Genomic DNA, 7,507 nt, shown 5'->3' on the forward strand with positions numbered 1-7,507 from the left:
GGCTTCCTGGGAGCACGGGGGTGGGTGGGTGTGGCGGGGCGATGACCGAGGGTGGGCCGGTGCCCATTTCTCACGCAGGGATTTTAAACGTCCCACTCTAAGCCGGGCGCAGAGGCAGCCAGCTCGGCCGCCAGCGCGGTGTAAGAGGGAGGTGCGAACCCCGCCACTGCCTGCCTTCTCCCGCTCACCCCTGCCTCCTGCCTGGGCTCATGAGTGCCTGCCTGCCACCGAGTCGGCTTTGGGCCTGAAGTCGGAGTTCGAGCCCTGTGCCAAGCCGAGGGAAAGGAAGGAGACAGATGGGAAGGAAGGGACACCACGAAAGGAGGAGGCAGAAGAAAGATTTCTCTGTTCGCTCTAGGAAAAAGACGGCAAACGTGGCCGTTTTTTTTTTTCAGGATCCAGATGAACGAACTGCCAAAACTGACAGGACTGTGAGAGGCCAATGTGGTGATCAGCCTTGGGACAACAGTACTGGCTGTACAGATCCCTGCCCCTTGATCCCCACGCCTGACAAAGAAGAGGATGAGCCAGTATACTCAAATTCTAAACATGAGCCTTGGAGTTTCGCGCCATCCAGAGCCTCACCATTGCCTGTTGTACTGAACGAGGCAAATAGAGAGGTTTGGAAAATCACGTTAAACAAGGAGAAGACATACATAACAGATAAGCCCTTTATAAGGAGAAGTGATACATAACAGATAAGCACTTTATGCAGCGACACCCTTTTTTACAGCTTAGAACGCGAGCAAGTCTTCTGGATTGGTTAATAGAGGTACATGAAGTGTATAAACTTCACAAGGAGACATTTTATGTGGCACATAACTTTTTTGATTGGTATATGGCAACACAAGACAATGTTGTAAAGACATTTTAACAGCTTATTGGGATTCATCTTTATTTATTGCTGCCAAACTTGAGGAAATCTATCCCCAAAAGTTGCACCAGTTTGCTTATGTTACAAATGGGGCTTATTCAGAAGAATAAATTCCTACCATGAAATTAATAATTATGAAGGCCCTTAAGTGGTGTTTAAGTCACCTGACCATTGTGTCCTGGCTGAATGTGTACATGCAGGTTACATATCTAAATGACTTATATGAAGTGTTATGGCCGCAGTATCCGCAGTACATCTTCATACAGATTGCAGAGCTTTTAGATGTCTGTGTCCTGGATGTTGGCTACTTAGAATTTTCTTATGGTGTACTTTCTGCTTCTGCCTTGTATCATTTCTCTTCATCTGAACTGATGCAAAAGGTTTCAGGGTATCAGAGGTGGGATATAGAGAACTGTGTCAAGTGGATGGTTATAAGGGAGACAGGGAGCTCAAAACTGAAGCACTTCAAGGAGGTTCCTGCTGAAAATGCACACAACATACAGACCCATAAAACAGCTTGGATTTGCTGGACAAAGCCCAAGCAAAGAAAGTCATATTGTCTGAACAAAACAGGATTTCTCCTCCCCTTTCTGGAGTGCTCACCCCTCCTCCAAGCAGCAAGAAGCAGAGCAGTGAGCAGGGAACAGTGTGACCACATCAGGATTCTTCACCAAAGACAGCTGTGCAGAAGTGCCTGCTCAAAATTCTCTTCTGTCTATTGCAGCGGAGGCATGCATTAGCTTTTACAGATGTTTAAACGGAAAAGTGTGTCTCTTTCAAAACAGACGTATTTCTGTCGATGGCATTGGACAGGGAGAAGTGTTTCTTATTGAATGCTTAGATTTTTTAATAACTGGGTCAAGTACACCAGCCACCTCCATAACACCAATGTGTGCTTCAGATGCTGCTAAGGAGAGTGATACTTGACTTGATTGACTATTCATACAAATAACAAAGACTTGAAGTTGAGGAGTGCCACTGTTGCTGTTGGTCTCCCCTCAGGGGTCTGGGTTGCAACGTATGAAGTGGAACAGGTGGTTGTGAGCGTGCAGAGCCCACAGCCAGTTGGGCTGGAACGTGCCCTTTCCACACTATCAGTTGATAATGTACAATGCCTTTTATGAACTCTTGTAAGTGCTGCTATGTCTGCTTTTTAATAAAGGTAATACTGTCTTTGGAGGAAAAAAAACCAGCTATGTATAATTAAGATGCATTTCAAGGGGGAGGCGGGACTAGTAAACTATTTTGAGTTCTAGGCAATCTAGACAAGATATAAAAAGGCCCATACTAAGGTAATGGCAATGGAAATAAACAGAAGAGGATGGCAGTAAACTAGAGATAGGACTTAGCAACTTATTGGTGATTGGAGGGGAATGCAGAATCAAGGGACTCTAGGTTTTTTACCCCCCTACTGCAGGCAATGCTGCATACTGCCCTTACAAATTGGTGCACTATTTGTTAGATGGAGTACTAGAAATGAGACAATACTTAAAATTCATTTTAATGTTCCTTGTGGTTGGATATGTATTAAGTTGATGAAAACTTTAAACTGAAGAAAACTTCAGGGATTAGTATGACCTAAGTGATATTCTATTTCTGATATTCAGAGTAAATACTCTCCCAAACACTAAGGACCAATTCTTAAAATGATAAAGGATTTTCTTTCTTCATACCCCATTTAAAAAGTGTCAGTGGGATTTCTTTCTAAGTTGATAAGGAGGTGACTGTGGTTTTCGGATATTACTGACATGAGAGAGCACACAATAGCAATACTTGTATGAGGAAGGTCAGACAGTAAGAAAATTACACGGGGAAAGCTGTTATGGCTTTGACTTAATAATATGCAGAAGGAGAGTTATGCTATATTGTTCTACAGGTCATAAAGTTGTATACACTTCCCTACATATTCAAGTGATGACTTTTTATAAAAGCAAGTTTCAAAGTATCGCCTAGATTCTGCTTTATTCCACAAGAGCTAGTAGAATTAAGCAACTATGCTTATAGTGAAAGGCAGAACAGAATTATTAAGACTTTGGAACTCTAAAACTAGGCTTCGTGGATTTTTTTTTCCTTTTTGTCTTTTTTCGTGTCCGGCAACGGATCGCAACCCTCAGTGTCGCGCCCATACCGGACCGGGACCGGCAACGGGATCGCAACCCTCGGTGTTGCGCCCGCACCTCGCTCAGCCAGTGAGCGGGAACCGGTCTGTATGTGGGATCCGAACCCTTGGCGGGAGCGCCGCCACACTCCCAAGCGGCGCACTGTAGCAGTGCGCCACCGGGCCGGCTCAGCTTCGTGGATTTGAACTCCATTATTAGCTAGGTGATCTGAGGCACTGTCGGGCCTTAAAAACTAACGCCACCTTAAGTGACATTACAAGCGGCGCCATTATGGGCCCATAAGGGCGTATTAATGTGGCAGCCTAAGACGGCGCAGGGAGGAAGTAGGTGAGAGTGTCTGCGGGAACCTTGCCTTAGCCCTTATTGGCCAAATACGTGCTTCCGCGCTCGTGAACACTGCGTGATTGCAATAGCTAGGCATTGAGATAGGATGCATGCTCTCGTAAACTTTAAGCTGATTGGAGGATGTAAAAACCTCCCTTCCCCATTTGCCTTTAAAAGCAAGTGCTTGTGTGATAATAAACGGAACTGCTTGACAGAACCCCCGCCGCGTCTGAGTGTCCTTTAACCGGGCTGGTTGGGGCCAGTGGCTGTGCTCACCTCTCTTCACGGCTCTCTTCTCCCGTCTCCTAACAGGGACTGGAGGGAAAGAGGAATCCGGGCCATTTGCTCGCCCACCAAAAGGAACGAGACTAGGGCTGTTTGGGTCTGCCGGCGGCAGACCCCACAAGGCACACAGTAGCCAATTCATCTTGAGCAGGTTACTTAACCTCCTCTGTACCCTAGATGTACCCGAGTTTGCTCAACAATATGATGGTAATAATATAAATACCTACCTTTAGAGAGTTGTTATGATGAATAAATTTTAATACACGTGAAGCACTTACAATAGTTCCTAGCATATAGTAAGACTCTCCCAAAACTTACCACTATAATCACTAAGTCTTCAAGTAAATAGTTAACTCATATTCAATATACTTCATATAACAGGCTAACAAAATGTATAATACATTTGAGAAAAAGGACAACTGAAATTAATAAAGCTTTAGAATCACATTAAACTTTCATTACCTAGGAAGTTCACTTATCCAACACCTATTCTATGATAATGTACAATTTCTTAACATTATTTTAAATGCACCTTGATAGATTATCTTTTAGTACAAATGGTTGTTTGCAAAGAAAAGAGTAAATACTTTACCGGATACATAATATAAAAATACCTGTGACCTTTCTATTACCAAATCACAAATCACTAACTTTTGCAGGCAGAAGCCAAAAAACAAACAAACTAAAAACCCTGTATAACTGGCATAAATGGTTTACTTTAAGTTGGTTTCTGGATTCTGAAAAGACAGAAGTACTGAGCTCACATTCCTAACCTTCTTCTTGTTCTACTCCGAGGAGTACAATGACTACTAAAAAGCATGCTGGATGAGCTTAGAGGATGTTGTCAGAGTCATCAAGATTGCCTGAGTTTGGGCCGGCCCGGTGGCGCACTGTAGAAGTGTGCCGCTTGGGAGTGTGGCGGCGCTCCCGCCGAGGGTTCGGATCCCATGTGGAGACCGGTTCCCGCTCACTGGCTGAGCGTGGTGCGGGCGCAACACCGAGGGTTGCAATCCTCCAGAATTCTATACCTCCTGAAAATACCCTTCAAAAATGAGTGCAAATTACAGATACTTTTAGAAAAACAAAATAGAATTATATTATATGGTTCAAGTACATTCTTTCTTGTAACTTCATACTTATCACTTAAACTGCCTAGCAAATGGTAAGGACCCCACAGACTAATAAATAGCAGGTCACCAATGTTGAAAATCACTGCAAACCTCAATACTTACACCTAGCAAAAAGACCAAAAATGAAGGCAAAATAAAGACATTCTTAAAGAAAATAGAAATAATACTACATGGCTCAAAATAATTTTTTCCTCAAATTACATCCTCATTGGTTATCACTGGAATATGTAGGGAATCCATGAATGTTGAATAAGTGAGAGAAGGAATGTATCTTAATTTTTCTCAAATCCACAAAACTTGTGATAAGCAAATAACTTAATACTAATACTTCAGATTTAATCCAGTTTATAATTTTCCTTTATGTAATGTACATCAATAGGTAATTAGTAATAGTATTGATCTTGGGATGTTATCTTTTGTTGTCTACTCATAAACTCTTGTTTAAAATACATCTATGTTTCTCCATCATAACTCACTTTAACTCAGTCCTACACTTTAACTGCACCTTCAAGTTAACTGTTTTGTAAGGCCAGAGAGCAAATGCTAAGGAAAAATCAATTCTGATTTTATTTCAAATTAAAGTACATCCTTCTGCACATAACTATATTGTGATCTCCCCACAATCTATCCCTTTTCACTAATATACATGTGTGTGTACTTATGTATAGTATGTATATATAAAATTGGGAATTTTCCCAAATTGAAGATAACCCACACATTCAAGAAGCCTAAAGAACAATGTTCATATAGGGGTCTTCAAAAAGTTCATGGAAAGGTTCATATTACCTTTTAATTTTATTTTTCAAAGAACTTTTTTTCCCCCCTTTTTGTCTCTTTTTTACTGACCGGTAAGGGATCCGGTCTCCACATGGGATCCGAACCCTCGGCGGGAGCGCCGCCGCGCTCCCAAGCGGTGCACTCTCCAGTGTGCCACCGGGCCGGCCCTTTCCAAGAACTTTTTGAAGTACCCTCATATATGTACTAAATACATATATGAGTGTGGGAGTATTATATATAAAGTTATTAATAATCTAAACTTTCAGACACTTTGGTTTTGGAATAGTCTTCATTTCACAATGAAACTGTGGAGAATACTAACGTTTATAAAACAAATGTATTTCACAGGGCCTAGCTTCCAAAGCCCTGTAGTTTCAGGTATAATCTAACGTTTTAGAATTACATATATAAATGTTAAGCTTGCAAAAGACAGGAAACTTTTCCCAGGCTAAAGTGTCTGTTGTAGATAAAGAACTGTAACACAGCAAAATTGCTGGCTTAAAGGGCAGATGACCTTGGTGCAGGTCAACCTACTGATTGATATGTTAAGAAAGTTACTTGACTGTTATGTAAAAATACTAAGGAAATTGCTGTAGAAAAACAAAGTGTTTGCTAAGAACAAGCTTTTGTTGGTGGATCGACCTAACCTTTTACAAACTGCATTATGGAATGTCACTTTGTTTATTTCACTGATGTTACTAGTTTCCATTTGTTAAAACTATACTTAGCCATAATTCTGCCCATATCCCTGTGTTCTTTGTAATGATTAAATCAACTGAATTTTCTTGTGAAACTTTCCTGTCTTTACAATTAAAGGAAGAAGCTAACTTTGAATCAGGGCTGTCACATTCAGCTTTCTCTTCCTAATGGGGAAATTACTGAAGTGCAGTCCTTCTGGGCCTCTCAATGCATACACAGTGCTTTGAGTAATCACGTAATTCTTTTTTATGTCTCCGTTACACAGGGGGAAATGTAACATGAAACTGCATGGGTAGTTAGAATTTTATTTCTAAAATTGACAATCATTGGGCCGGCCTGGTGGTGCACTGCTACAGTGTGCTGCTTGGGAGTGTGGCGGCGCTCCCGCCCAGGGTTTGGATCCCACATACAGACCGGTTCCCGCTCACTGGCTGAGCGAGGTGCGGGCGCAGCACCGAGGTTTGCGATCCCGTTGCTGGTCCCCCTGGGGGTGGCCCCCACTCTGTGGTTCCCTCCTCTGTGGCCACGCCCCTCCATTCTCTGCTTCTGTCTTCACGGTGTCTTCTCCTCTGGGTCTCTATCTTATAAAGACACTTGTCATTGGATTTAGGGCCCACCCAGTAGTCCAGGATGATCTCCTCATATCAAGACCCTTAATGACATCTGCAAAGACCCTTTTTCAAAAAAAAAAAAAAAAAGATAAAATTGACAATCACAACTTTTTTCTGCTACCGCACATAGGAATTCAAATTTTTATTTCAAAATAAGCCTACTGATTGTCCAAAAGAGACAAGCAGGAAAAATAAAGTGCAACCAAAAAACTACCTTGCTGGAATTTTAACAAAACCACTACAGTCATGCATGGCTTAATGATGGGGATAGTTCTAAGACACGCATCACTCAACAACAGGGATAGTTTTAAGACGTGCATAGTTAGGGGATTACATTAGATGATCTCCTCACGTGAACATCATAGAGTGTACTTACACAAACCTAGATGGTACAGCCTACTACACTCCTTGGGTAAATGGTTACAGCCATTACAGTCTTATGGAACCACAGCCGTAAACACAGTTGGTTGTTGACTGAAATGTCACTATCCAGTGTAAGACTGTACAAGGAAAAGCACTGCCGAACTGTTTTAAAACAAACACCACCATTGTTTGCCTGTAACTGCACATAATATAGAGAGCATTTTCCTCTTAGGGCCCTGTCACCTATTTACAACAGACACATTAAAACTCCACAAGTTTGTAGGGTGACATCAGGGAAGATAGTGGAATAGGAAGCTCCAGAAA

The 7,507-nt window shown here is 42.0% G+C and overlaps 1 pseudogene; it reads left to right on the plus strand.

Moving 5' to 3' along the window:
- LOC103587203 overlaps nucleotides 1-1,526 on the plus strand; it is a 4,029-nt pseudogene extending 2,503 nt beyond the window's left edge.
- Nucleotides 1,527-7,507: the final 5,981 nt, after the last annotated feature.

Source organism: Galeopterus variegatus, unplaced genomic scaffold, assembly GCF_000696425.1.
Source record: "Galeopterus variegatus unplaced genomic scaffold, G_variegatus-3.0.2 Scaffold427, whole genome shotgun sequence".
Classification (NCBI taxonomy): domain Eukaryota; kingdom Metazoa; phylum Chordata; class Mammalia; order Dermoptera; family Cynocephalidae; genus Galeopterus; species Galeopterus variegatus.